The sequence below is a fragment of the Parasteatoda tepidariorum genome, chromosome 2, assembly GCF_982258835.1.
Source record: "Parasteatoda tepidariorum strain Cologne lab strain chromosome 2, Ptep-v5.0, whole genome shotgun sequence".
NCBI lineage: Eukaryota > Metazoa > Arthropoda > Arachnida > Araneae > Theridiidae > Parasteatoda > Parasteatoda tepidariorum.
This window is the reverse complement of record NC_141756.1, coordinates 39,273,758-39,289,211: the sequence shown is the minus strand read 5'-3', so window position 1 is coordinate 39,289,211 and position 15,454 is coordinate 39,273,758. Positions and strand designations below refer to the sequence as shown.

Below are 15,454 nucleotides of genomic sequence, written 5' to 3'. Positions count from 1 at the left end.
AACTTGTGCAAATAAAAGTGTTTTATTTTTATTAAATTTAGTTAGAAATTTATTTTAATGAAGTAAAATAGAAAACAACAGAGTATTGAACTTTTCGATAGAGTCAATTTTGGGGAACAAGGGAGTGATACTAAGAAGAATTTCAAATTTTGTATGAAGTATAAATAATAAATAAATGCAATCTACTTTAGACTATCATCTCAATTTTTTTCATCAATAAGCAATTTCAATAATATCCTATCCACTTAGTTTAAATGTAAAAAGATATATACGAATTAAAAATCTGCTTTAAAAAAAAAATCGACGAACATTTCAGAATTGCTTAAATTTAATTAGCTTATTACAAATACTGAAAAGGATTTTACATAAAGGATTTAAAGGACAGCTCTTTGTTCGGCACTGTCATATACTTGCACATGACAAATAAATAAATAAAACAAGTAAATAAATAAATAAAGGATAATAATAAAATTTGAAATACTTGCTGACATTTTAGGAGTAATAACAAAACACTTAAAAATATGTCTTAACTGTTTTATTTATTCATTTTTATGAATTAGCATATAATGAGCAATTTTCTGATGACTGAAACGTGTTCCACAAGCCTTTTATGAGTTTCGGAAACAATAGGACATGTATGACATTTAAATGACATCTATATGCAATGCGTGAAGAACCTTAAATATAAATTTAGTTTTTGTTTCTTTCAACCCTGTCCAAATAGAGTGATATTACACCCAACACAAAATAAGTTGTAATTGTAAATCACTGAATAATTAAACCTCGAACACATGTTCATGACGTTTAGAAGTTTTTTTCTCCCTTTTATCTGGAAACACAGTGGTGAAGAAACAATAGTTAGTGGACAACGTAATGAGTTCTAAGATTGAAAGAGAAGATTTATAGTCACGGTACAGTTTTCATCACTCATTGCTTGCAATGACACAAACCAGAAAAACAAAATAAACCCGGGTGAGAATTACCCTCCCCGTCGGTGAGAATTTATGCGCGCATGAAAACGAAATGACAGCTTTTCTGATCGATTACTATTAATGTTTTTTGTTTCCAGTTTTAATTTTTGCAGTTTACCCGCCCCTCGCACGTGACGCCGAATATAGAATTTTCGTAGTGAATATTTCATTCCAATAAGGGGTTGAGAAAACGGGGCTAATTTGCATGTATTGTCAAATTCCATATATGAACTCGAAGTCTGGTATCCGGTGAGGGGTTGAACTCGCTTCCTTAGAGGAACTCCTCTTCTATTATTATTTTTTTATTTAATGTTTAATAAATATGGGCATTACACCCTCGTCTACCCCTTCTATTTCCTTCTAGAACGATTTTTTTTTTTTTTTTACTTTCATGAGTCCAGCACGCGCTTTGTGTTTAAGAGCCGTCACGAAAATGTTCGTGCGTCGTGGTGACATCTCAATTTTCGAACGACGTCGGAACAAAAATAGCAAAAAAAAGCAGACGATAGTGGAGCAGGGTGGAATAAAGAGAAGAAGGGCAAAAGTAAGGGGCGCTGCTGTGCACCCTAAAACAATACGTGACCTGGATGCTGTAGTTTTGAAATCGTCTCGCTCACCCCTTGGAATAAATTGCATTCCGGGTTCGCACTCTTTTTTTTTCCTCCCACATCCCTCCACTCTTCTTTTCATTGATTGGCTTTTCAGTGTCAAGGGACTACTTCTCGCTTTCCGAGTGAAGCTGTGCTTTTTTTTCTTTCTTTTTTTTTAACTAAGGAAAACTGTTTGCTATTGTAGAAAAGATGGGATTTTATGAGAAAGGATAAAGATTTAATTCCTAGGAATTAGTTTAAGCATCAGTAATTCGAGACAAAATTTTTTATAGAGAGATACTTAAGAATATACGTACGTTCGTCTATGAATATACGTATAGTATGAATATTATGAATATACGTATTATGAATACTATAAATATACGTGTTCTATAAAAATACATACGATGAATATACGTATGCTATCAATATGCGTGTATTCAATAAATATTCATACTATGAATAATATGAATATACATATACTATGAATATTCGTGTATTACGAGTATTCGTACTATGAATATTATGAATGTACGTATACTATGAATAGTATGCATATACGCATACTATGAATATATGAATCCGAAGTCTGGTATCCGGTGAGGGGTTGAATATACACATACTACGAATACACTTAATATGAATATACATATACTATGAATATTGTTAGAATCACATTATAATGTAAACTTGTCACAGTTTTAAAGAACAATGATTAGATAACATGCGACGAAATGTATTTAAAAATAAAAACTTACGGGTATTCGGAGAACTTTCAGTTAACCTGGAATAAAAGAGAAAAGGAAATTAGAGACATGTTACAGAACGGAACAACACAAAGATATAAATATAAGATTTAAATGCATTATTTCATATTACTTTTATAAAAACTTTTCGCGTAAATATTTTTTTGAATCGGATAGAATTATTTGCTTAACTTAATTTATAAAAAACCCAGAAATGGTAGATCAAAGAGGCAAAAACATAAAAATTTAAAATTTATTATTTAGAGTTTATTATTAGGAGTTTTTTAAGGCTTTGTTGAATTAAGGAATACTTTATTATTATTATTATTATTATTATTGCTTTAGGTAATGATTGTAGACTTTTTATTCAGTTTCAACTTTCAAATCTTTAATTATTTAAATCAGAAATTCTTAAATTGTGGGTCAGAACCTGAAACCACGGCATTCTTAGTTTAGTTAAGGGGTCGCAATATAACTAAAGCGTAGCTTAATTTTTATAAACCTTTTTTTACAATATCTTTCGCCTATCTATCAATAAATATATTTAGGAAATAAATTGTAAAAATTTTTTTAGAACATCTATTTTTAAGTGTATTCAGAATTCGTATGTTTAAAATGTCTCTGTCTAAAATATCTATCTTTAAAATACCCTCGTCATTGAACAAAGGGATAAATGCTTTATATCCGAATGTGTTATGAAACGAGACTCATTCTAAAATAACAAATTCGTTCGTTTATTGTAAATTTTCTAATAAACAGCCTATAGAAAAATAACTAAGTTGCACATTTGAATGAAAAAGGAATTTGATTCTCAATTCCCATTGCTATTCCGAGAAAATAGGAAACTATCAAATCTGTTTTAGAGAAAATGTAACTTTTGTTCTTCAATTGCAACATGTCCATTGAAAATTTTAATAATCGTTTTTTAAACTAGCGGGAAAAAGTTTTAAATATTTTCCAAAATCGTTAAAAAAAAAAAAAAATGTTGGATTTTACTTGTCTTTTGGGACAAACAAAATGCCTCCGAAAGCGTTTATATAACTGAGTTTTTAATGATGATAGAAACTATGCATAACGTATTGTATCTAGATATATAGGGCCGTAAAAGCAACGCTCTTACACAGAATACTCTCGAGTTGAATGACATAGAATTCTTGATCTACAGACGAGTCTTGCAGGCCTTTTCCCAACTTTCTAAGTGATTGATTCCGAGAGAAAAATTAAGTATTGCAGAAAAACAAATTGCGGAATATTGAAAAATGCGCTTTGAAATATTCAAAAAGAGGAATATTTGCTAAATATTTTGAGGCTTTAAGCTTTAAAAAAGGAGTTTTTGAAAGAACAATATTAGATATAACATATTTCTATCAAATGTTAAAATCTAATAAATTTTTGTAAATAACTTTTTATGGATTTCCCTTCCTGTTGTTGTTGTTGTTGTTGTATGCCATTAAGGGGATGGGGGTGCACTTCCTCTTATTTTCCAGTGGCACCATATATGGTCTTATATATTCGACGTCGAATATACGAATATATTCGATATCACCATACATAGAAGTCGAATATATGGCACCATATATTCGACTTCTGCCACAAACATACGATACTGCCCGTTTATAGTGTGGACCCATTCATTCATCCACAGGTCGTAATTTTGACTTGAATAAGAGAACGGTCATTCTCCAATTCAGTACCCCCAGAGGTATGATTTGTTATCAGAACACGGAGGGCTTTGTGACTCGACAGATTTGACGTGCACAAGTCACCATTCGGGGAGTCTTCGGCTGGGGGGGGGGGATCGAACTCACGACCTCTTGGACATGGGCCGAATGTCCTATCCCGGCCCCTAGTTTTTCCTTTGTTTGATAATTATTTCTCTATGTCTGCGTGGATAGAACAATCGTAAGAATTTTAAGAAAAATATAATGTTACAATTCCCGTCAACAAAAAGTGAACCAGATTTAATAAAAAATACAAATGCGTCAGGAAAAATGATGTAGCAAAATAAGTGAATAAGTCTTTTTTATATTTAGCATTTTGCAGAAAATGCTACTGGCACAGAAACTGCGATTGGTATGAAAATATAAAGGGAAAAAAACAGCTAAAAAAACTGCGTTTATTTTAATTGATGATGTTAAAAAACAATTGCGTCACACGATGAGTTTACAAAAAGGATAATCAATAATATTATTATGTCCTCATTTATTTAAAAAAAAGTTAGCATATTTTTTATTGACATCTGTAGTGTTAGTTACATCAAAAAGGGTGTAGTCAAATTTAAAATAAATGTGTAATTTCTTGCATTTTAATTAGAAGATCTATCATTTAAAAAAAGAAGATATAGATGTTATGATTACCAGCCGAAGAAAATGAGGGTTTAATCTTGCAAACATTGCGTGCGAGGCAACTTGATGATGATGGACTATAGTTTAAAGTATTTGAGCATTTTCTTATTAAACAACTGACAATAAGCTTGTAACATGATCGATCGATTTGTGGTTGGTTCTAAAAGCACATGACCCAGATCTTAATTTTCGGATAACTCTAAAGTACCGCACACGAAAAAATTGCTTTAATTACACGATAAGGCATTGTCGCCCTGATAACTACTCTTCTAGGAAAGGATAACTTCTTAAGCCAATGAAAATTGATCGCTTCCTATATTTTTGGGGAGAGGTTTAATTTAGGACGAATTATATACCAGTCACGGATGCAACGAAAATAAAGAATTGCACTAAATTTAGCCTTAAGAAAATAAGTAATTTCAGTTTTTATTCTTTTAAGAAATTGTCAAAAGAAATGATTCTAATATTTAGATTCTTGGAAAGAAGTAAAAAAACTTATGATTCAGCTATCAATCATTTTTTTTATTGCAGATTTCATTTCAAGAAAAGGCTACCTGTAGTGCTTTTAAGAATAGGCATTAGTACTAAATAAAGAAAGAGTTATGAATAAAAATAGGTGTACTTAAAGAACAATATACGTATAGAGGTAAAAAATTGTGAAAACAGCACAAATAATGTCACATTAACAGATAACGTAGTTTTAGTTCCTAAATGAAGAACCTCCTTCGGTGTTGAATTGAAATACAGAACGAAACAGAAAAGAAAACAGAAGTTTTACTTATATTTAAAAATTCAATTTTTTTAAATTTTTTTTTATATCTGCAACAACCCATGTTTTAACCCAAGATGTTGTCACCACACCATTTAGTTGTGGTATGACAACAAATGTATGTTGTTAACACATCACACATATTAATTCTCATCACTCTTTTTTTTTTTTTTTTTTTATTTCGTTTCCAAAGCCCTATTATTCAATTTCTTTCTTTACTGGTTGTAACTTGTATACCTACACATATATCCTAAGATGTCAGATGATCGTTCAAAACCAAAATGACGCGTAAGAGTTGAGCTAGGTTTCTCCAAATAACTTAAAAAGTTAATTAAATACAACACCGTATCGCATATCGAATTTGTAGAAATTTAGTTCTTTCTCGTCTAAGTTTACCACTTAACTTTGATATACATCATCATCATTTAAATATATCATGAAAGAATTGAAATATTTGCGAAAGAATCTTTGCGGAAAAATCTACGAACGAATAAAGAATGTGACTTGATGGGCTATGCTTACTCGAAATAATATGGAAAGAACAGTTGCTAACGTAAACAAATACCACGTTTAAACAATCAATAAGGATCGAGAAACCCACACTACATCGCTTGCAGGTATCCCATTTTCATCTGCTTACAAGCGTTTCTCGCTTTTCTTCTGTATTTTAACACTGATGAAGGTTCTTCATGAACGAAGAATATTATAAGTCACTAAATATTAACTTTTTAGTGGTTTCTCTCATTTATTAGATTAATACAGGTATTATCACGTTTCTGAAAGTAATAATTTAGCTGGAAAAAAATATCGCTTCTTCAAAACAACCCAAAATTATAAAATTTAAAATATTTACAACTGCACACCAAAAGCAAGGACTTAAATAATCTTACAAATTTGATGCTATCTTCTAGTAAGACATTCACACCATTTTGCCTTTAATGTTAAAGAACATTATAGTGAAAGATAATGAAAACAGCAAATGTGAATGATACTTTGTTTCAAAACATAATAACTTTGTTCATAGAAATATTTCGGTAAAAAAACAATTTTTAACAATAATACACTCATAAATGTTAAGAATAACTGATATCGGAAAAAGGGTGTAATGGCGAAATTAGTTATAATTTTAGCAAGATGTTAAAAAACAGAAAATATAAAAATAGCTGCGATCAAAGGTTATTGAATCAAGCAGTTTTTCATTTGCACGACATTCATCAATCAATCAATGATTTCCTATAGGATTGTCATTCAATCAATGATTTGGTCTGTAAACTTAAAAGTATGTGATATACATTCATGATAGAATGGTAGCATGATTTTTGAAACATTTTATGTTAAAAAAGGACAAGCAAATTTCGGATCAATGTAGCCTTTAAGGGTTCTTGAAAACCTTTTTTTATGTTATTAAACATCATGTTATTTTAACTCCATCGATATGAATGTTATTATCATACAATCGATATTTTATAACTTATTCCTCGGGTATCGAAACTAACTCACGCGATATAATTTTCCAAATGATAAGAAATAGACTGCATTGGCGATGACCGATGATACTTGGCGCTATTTATCAAAATAATGGTTTTCCTGAATCAAAATCAGAAATGTGAGAGATCATTACAAGAGGAAAAAGAATTCTACAAATTGATCGGAATAATGCTTGCACAACAATGCGGGAAATTGATTTCTTGTTTTCCAGAAAGAGTTTTCGAAAAAGTTTTTTTTTTTTAAAAATAAATAATAAATAAATATATAAATAAATCCGCATGATATTTTACGAAAATTTTCGCGTATTTCTTCCAATAGAATTTACAGAGCTTGTTTTGATATATGAGGTTTAATTTATTTCTCGCCAAGACATTATTCTTATCGTCGCCAAAATGAATCGAGGAAACTTGTAAAACGAAACGACTTGGGCATCTTCTTTCCATGTTAGTAGAGTTAAAATTGCTTCTGATCAACGTGGATTTGTTGATGGTTCGGTTTTGATTTATGAAATCTCGAGAAAATCGAATCTTAATCTAATTTCCCGTTCTCAGTGTTCTATTGGAATTATCAAGTTTTGGATTTCGGTCGATTTGTTTCCGAATAAGGCCAGAGGAAATAAATTCTGGAGAATAATTTATTAAGAATATATTAGCTTGGGCTACGAGATCTCTAGCGGTAAAACTAGAGCAGCTGAATTCATGTTATAAATATTTGAATATAAATAAAGTTGAATTACTCATTTTATTTCAATAACTTTGGTTAGTTAGGAGCTTAACTGTTAGAAAGATAATCAAATTAAAAGAGTAAAAAATTAGTAAAAGATAACTTTACTAAGAGGCATTTTTTCCAAGGAAATTTTTTTCGCATTCATTTTCGTTTCAAATTACGATAGAGATGCTTTCGTTATGCATTCTGAAATATATTGCGGAGTTGTAATATTAAAAGATATGAGTAAAAAAGCGATAATATATAAATAAAAATTTTTTACATGCATATATAAATTCACAGACTATATATATGATATATACATATATAAATTCACAGACTATATATATGATATATACATATATCAATTCACAGACTATATAGATGATATATACATATATCAATTCACTAAATGTCTGTGAACAGACCATATACAGAACTGAATGACATCAAACTCTATTCAATAAGACTAATAGTTTAGAAATAATGTAAGTTTTCAGCAGTTTTGTATTAATACAAATTCATTCGTCTGATAATGCTTTCAACGCAAGAGGAGAACATCATTAAACTCGCGAACATTTAATGCAGAAGAGACTTTGGGTGTTTCATATTGTATTCCGTAACCATAAATTATTAAAAGGCTAACTATAATATATTTAACTTATTTTGACCTAAATTAATGCAAATTAATGTAATATAATTATAAAATATGTAATAAAAATTCTGCGTTAAAGAGTTAACAAAAATTTCAAATATTTAAAGGACTTTCTTTCAACCTAAAACACACAAGACCGCAGTCAAGTATTCAATTACCAAAGAATCACATACACGGTAAATTCCGAATCATATCAGTGATTTTACAATAAATATTAATGTGTAAAAATTACGGTATATCCAATTTTTTGTAGTCATAAAAGTCAGCAAAATAAAAGTAGCAGTAAGTAGTAATAAAAGTCACCAATGGAATATTTTGGGTGGTGGGAATCTGCATTGAAATATTTTATATACATCTAAAAGTCAATTGTTTAATTTTAGAGTATACTAACTAAACAATTAAGAGAAAATTTCCCACTTTTCATTCTGATGTAATTCCAATCATCAAACCAAGAAGGAAAAAAAAACCACACACCTTCTGCCAACAATATTCAGTCAACTTATCAACTTCCAATCAAATCCTCATCACAATAAGAACGAAACACAAAAATAAAAACCGCTAATGGAGATCAACGTCAAAAACCTTTGGTGGAAGTATCTCTAGAATCCCCTGGAGGCTTGAAAACTGTGATTAATAGCCTTAATTTATATCAAACAATCCCCCTTTTCTTCTCACAATATACAGCTAACAAAATGGCCGTCGACAGATGAGGTGCACTGCCACTGAAGACAAAGGCTAAATTACGGGCCACACTAAAGTAGGAGGCCCGGCTTGATGAATCTTTGGTATCTTCTCTTGAAAGATGATAAGTAAAAAACAAATTTGAGAGGAATATTTCTCTGTCAGAGAGCCATGGCTGGTACAAGCTGTACCTTTTTTCCCTTCAAAGAATTTCCTGCCGCTAAAGAACTGATAAATTCCCTCAAAAAAATATATTTGGTTTTTCGTTTGAGGGCGTGGTCTTAAATAAAGGCACGCTAATTGCATTTTGGTGTTAGTTATGAGTTAAGATGAAGATAGAAGTTACTTTTCAAGATAGGAGTAACAATTCCGTATACTTGCAATGAATTAAAAAATGGTATAACTCATAAATTTTGCAGTAAATAGAAAAACTATGTTTCGGAAAATATATTATAGCCTATCAATTTGAGTCATGAAATATATACATAGTTTAATCTTTAGAGATGTATAAGTTATGGGTTTTGATTACAATATCTTATCAAACTATCACAAGACTGGAAGTAAATAATGATGGTTTTACTTTATGTTTTTCTTAGATATATAATAGATGAAAAAATATATTGTTTCATTATGAAGGGAGAAGCTTTATACTCAGCCCAGAATATATAGCTTTTCTTACTTGGACTATTATATTTCATTTGATATTGCTCTAAAAACTAATATTATTGTATCAGTTGTGAAAAAAAAGTTACACAGAAGCAGACTTATATTTTAGATACCTAACTTTTCTTATTTGACTATAATATTCTTTTTGACAATAATCTGATGATAGATATTACCGCATCATTATTAGAAAATACGGATAAAAACTAGTTTTACAACACTGAGTTTCCTATATTTTCCCTCATTTTTATTTTATTTCTTGCTTAAATGTCAGACATAGTTTCTATTACGGTTTGATTTTATATTGAGAACTTTGTGTTCTCAGTTTGATCCAATACAACTGTGTTAGATTTTCCTGCTGTTTAACTCTACATTCAATCCTGATGAATACCGAAGTCACAATTGCCCACGTGCGAATTTTTACAAAAATTTTTTTAACCCACTTTTTTCTCTCTATTACTTTAGCGTCAGTAATATTTTCTGATGTAGTTTAATTTCGCGTAATATCGTAACACTATGTCTAAAGTTTTGTTCAATGTGTTATAGTTGGTGAAATATAACCTCAGTCAAGTTTTGTACCCTTAAACTATGCATTCAATTTTATTTTATAATACAAATAATACATATTCTAAAAGGTTTTTCTTTACTTATAGTATGAAGCACATTAAATAATAAAACGAAACTTTTTATGCCGATAAAACAATTATTATAATTTTTTTTATAGCAAATAAGAAACAAAATACTAATGGTTGGAAAAGCTGAATACAGATTTTAACTGAAATCTCTCTCTCTAAAGTGTGAATTAATTGTTCGAGAAAATCACTAGATAACAAAAGAAAATTTAGTTATTGAACACTAGAACTAAAGAGAAAATCTACTTTCAATTTAAATAAGAAACAATCAAGGTTGAAATTCACGGACAATGAATAAAAATCCCCAAGACACCATTCGATTCGCATAGGCTACAGAAAAATCTTATGTAGCATGATATCCCATCAAATTCCTTTTTTGTTGCACCAATAACGGGAAGTCAAACGTAACTCTTCAGAATTGAAATTTGATTTGTTTTCTTAATTTTTTAGTTTTCGTAACTTCAATTACTGTTGTTTGCGATGGAAGGACTGACTATTCATTTGGAATTCCTTGGGACACTTGCTTTCAGCTCTGATGGATGTTCTAAAAGAAGACAAAAGGGCAAATTACAAGGCACATTAAGCAGAAGGGCCATGAGGTTCCCGACTGTAACTCTGTTATCACTGTCAAGTCTTATAAATAAGCCCCTGGAAAGGGGTATAGGGGAAGAAAAAAAAATCCCTTTCGATTTTTTTTACCTTATTTATCCTGAAAGGCAAGTAAAAAACCTTTTGCATTAAGTTTTCCCTTCGGGGTAGGCCAGGGAATTGTTCCGTTCTTATCTTCCAGAACGAAGTTTTATTTATTTATTTATTTTTTTCGTGATAGTTTCTTGGATGGTTCAGGCAATCTGCTTTTGAGGATATAAACTTTTTCACTCTCATCTTCTTGTTTATACCGATTTTTTGTTTTTTCTTTTTCTTCAGGGCTAGATTTCAGAGTGGATCAAGGTTTGTAATTTGGTGACCAATTAGGTGATATCGTATCGAGTGCCCAGAGATGGTGGATAGGAGAAAGTGGTTCTGATGCTGGAACATACACGACCACTACGGATTGCTAAGCTCGGAGAATTATTTTTTCCCTACATTGATTTAAGAATAAATCGATACTGTTTCAATCGTTTGTTTTTCATTTTTATTATCTGTTAATAAATATTTCAAATTGGATCTCATCTAAAATCAGTTTGGTCTCAAAATAGTATTGCTGTCTATAAATAGTTTAAATATTAAAGTTTGAGAGTTAATTTAATTTTTAAAAGCTTTTATGAAACAATTTTTACAAATAAACTGTATTCCTAGTCATTGGCTTCGTATTTTTGTTTCATTGAGAGATGAATCGATACATAAAGATTAATCAGAGAAATAGTCAAAAGTGTGAGCTTCTAAACATAATTTTATTCTTTGTATTTTTTCGTCAAAACTCTGGCATTATTCACAAAAATTAAAAAAAAAACCCCTTCTATTAAAGAAATTCTTTTACACAAAAATGACATTATTAAATGGAAGACACATAAGTTTTATATCTTCGGTTTAAACACCTTGTAAGTCCCAGTAGAACCTGGAATTCAAGCATCACATTAAGTGGGTAGGTGACAACTTTGATCATCCGGCGTAGGTACGAAGGGCGTACGGTATTGGTCCTTATTAAACTGTTCCATCATAAAGTACTAGACTTCGTGCACAGGTCATCAGGATACTAAAGCGGGGAAGCAACCTCCTCTACAGAGGATCAAAATTGTGATGGCATGTCATCGCGTCATCCTCAGAGATGCTTTCCAGACCGTCGCCAATACCCTATTGCGATACTCTAGTGTGACGTCTATATAGTATCCACCTATCTAAATGCTGTGTAAATAACAAAACCATAGAGTTTCTGAATCAAATGATGGTTACTAAAACATAAAACTTTTGAGACACGAGTTTATATGGAAATTTTAGAACCATTTATGAATACTAGTACTCAATCTTAAAGTAATAAGCATTTGAATGCATATACATTAAAATAAAGCTTAATTGCAATGCAACAAAAATGGTTTAAAGCGCGTTCGATTTCACATTTTAGTAAAAATTTGGCTCGTTTATGCCCACAATGTTGCACCAAAAATAAAATATTATTAGTCTTTCAACAGTAGCAATGGTGTCGAGAACCTCTGAGGAACTATTTGACTTTAAAGTTTAGCTGTAACTGTGACGTAACCGCAGTTTGTGAGTGAGCAGAAGTTGAATGATCGCCTTAGAGTTGCTGTTCTTTTCCGAAATATAAATGTGTTGTTTAATCTTGGCTGTTACGTTTTTGTTTAAGTATTAAATGTTTTCAAAAAATGGACAGGACTTAATTCCTTCAATGGCAGACCTTGTTTATTTCTGATTAATGCGATCTTTTTTCCAAGAGCAGCGATCTTTCGCAGCGAAAGAAAAGTGGTCCGTCTTCTCCCCGAAAAATAGAAACTTGAAGAAGACTTGACTAATTTTGACTTTACGAATAAGAAGTGAAATAAGTTCACGAATTAAGAAGTGAAATAAGTATAATTGAATTTATTGAGTGTTTTAGTTTTACAAATGGTCATGATAAATAAAATTATCTCGAGTGATTTATTTTAAATAGTGAATTCGTTGCTGTACATTTTTTTTAAAAATCTTTAAACAAGATACAGAATTTGGAGTTCTGGTTTGCGGATAATTTATGATCGTCCCATGCACGATGCATTAAGCATAAATCGATTACTTATGCAGATTCGAGTGACACACTTCTAACTTGAATACAGCGCAGGCGTAAGCGGGGGCAATCGGACGAAAAAAACATTGGTCAGTTGTAATGGAGCACAGAACATCGTGTCGCCTCACTTCGTAGTTATTACGAAATTAAGTCTGAGGCAGAAGTGCAACGTTTCCTTTAACAACACTTTAATGTTGATCGATATGATAAACGATCCTTGAAAGTCTTTGAGTTCTGGAGGCATATTCAGCACATTAAACCATCATAATACTTCACAACACATCTTAGCACTTAATCAAGCCACAGTTGACTTAGTTACGTCGATTGACAACGAACTGCGGAGGCGGGCGTTCTGGAACTTTAAGAAGCGTTTTCAAGAAAACCTAAGTTGGAATGGCAGCCATCTTTTCGATATCATTTTTAAAAAATTAAGTATTTATAATTTGGTAAGTAAATGATAAGTTTAAATTTACATTTATAGCCTATATCACTTCCTTTTCCCATTTAATAATAAATAAACGTTTGAGAGATTTCAATCGGCTTGGCTCTACTCTGTAGTATTGAAAACAGATTAAATGGATTAAAATATAAAGAATTAAAAAAAATGCCTGGAGCTTAAGAATACTTTAAGTAATTTATTATTTTAAATCTGAGTTATGTAACATTAAGCAATTTCAAAAGAGCCTCATTGCCAGCTAAATTAAAGAGTAAAGTTATAAAACTACTATCAGTGACCTGTTTAAAAAACTGGAGCTCTTTCCATACTAAATAAATAAAAAGACCAAAAAAAAAAAGCAAATAAAAATATACAACTCTTTTTTCGATGCATTTGGTTTATTCGTCAAAGAAAAAAAAAAGTTTTCTTTAAAGTCCATTAACTAGGTTAAGAAGAAGTAATCGAGGAAACGAAAGAAAGAAGCAACTCTGTAATGTTTTCGGAAACTAAACCGAGCTTTCGTTTCAAACATTCATCAATAGTAGCGGTATTTTGAGAAGAAAAAAAATGTCTTGGAGACGAAAGGAATTGATCAGCTACGTTTTTGAGTTGTTTTGAATATGAAATATCGATACCAGGGAGTCGTTTTGAGTGATTATTTCTAAAATCGATAACGGTGACAGAACTACAGGCACCATTAAAGGAAATAAAACTCTCAACGCATACAATGCAGTCAGATCTAGTATTCGCAGGGAAAACAAATAAGAGATTTGACAACTAATCAGTATTTACAATTGCATAAATTATTTTAGGTGTTTTAAAAGGTTAAATTATTTACATAAGGTTTATCTAATATATTATGAAGCTTTGACAAATCAATACACTAAAAAAGAAGTCAAAACTACTAGAATATGGTAAAATTTACCGTATCTTTGGATCTAAGGGAGCACCAAAACGGCACGGTAATTTTAACCGAAGCACTTTGGTAATGATTTTTGGTAAAACTAATAATAAAATATGGTTTCTTTACCATGCTGCTTGATAGAAAATGTGGCAAAATGTGGAACTTTTACCAGTACTAGTGCAATTTGAGATCACTAAAAACAGCTTGATAATCTTTCTTCTTTTTAGTAACTACTTGTTAACTTCATTTTTTGCCAGTTAGTTGTTTTTATTTAATGTAGTAAGCTATAAGCTAACATCTACCAACCTTTAAAACTATAAAAATTGTGTATTTGTTCATATACAAGTGCATGGAGTAAGTTAAACTAAATTAGTAACTTAATACTACTCCTCGACATCGGAAGCATCAGTAATACATCGATATTTTAATTGTAATAAATGCTAGGGGCCTTCGGGCGGTATCGCTGTTCTGCTAACTGCTCTGAAGCGGCTCTCTCAATAGCATCGAATCCCGCTATAACACTAGATCTATATTCTTACTGTCTTTCTCAAATTTGTGCTGTTTATCAAACTGAACAGGGTTTTTAAGCTATTTTTTCTTTTTACGTAAGTGAATAAATTCTTTGTACGTACGTAAGTGACTAAATAAATAAACTCAACCACTCCCATAAAAAATGCATACAACAAATATCATAGCTTGATCTACTAGAATATAGCAAAATTTATTGTTGTTGGTTTTGGTTAATATGACTTTCTTAATATACTTTTGCATATTTTTGATAATAATATTCGTTAACATTGAGAAAAAAACGGAATATTAATTTTCTAAAAATTAATGATTATTTTAATCCTTGCAAATTAAAAAAAATATTTCTGTAATCATTAAAAATATAGCTACTAACAAAGTCTAATAAATTGACTCACATTAGTATATCTCATGCATAAAAAAAGAATTCAAAAAGTTAACAAATCAAAACTTTTACAAATTTTTAACACGATTTTTCTTTAATTATTAAATATTTTACACGCTTGCTTAGTGCAAATTAATTAATAATGTTTTAAATTTTTAATTCTTGTAAACAAAACCAATAATTTGGCAATAAAACTTAGTATTTATTTTCAGGATTCTAGAGCAAAAAATTTTTGTAAGACAA

The 15,454-nt window shown here is 30.5% G+C and overlaps 1 protein-coding gene across 2 annotated transcripts in view; it reads right to left on the bottom strand.

Annotated features, from left to right (window-relative positions):
• LOC107443647 (plexin-B) overlaps window positions 1-15,454 on the bottom strand; it is a 600,640-nt gene that overhangs the window by 270,401 nt on the left and 314,785 nt on the right. For both annotated transcript variants that reach the window (XM_087157228.1, XM_087157229.1), the window contains one exon: window positions 2,320-2,345. The gene's annotated coding sequence lies outside the window, so the exon portion shown is untranslated. The remainder of the gene's footprint in view (window positions 1-2,319; window positions 2,346-15,454) is intronic.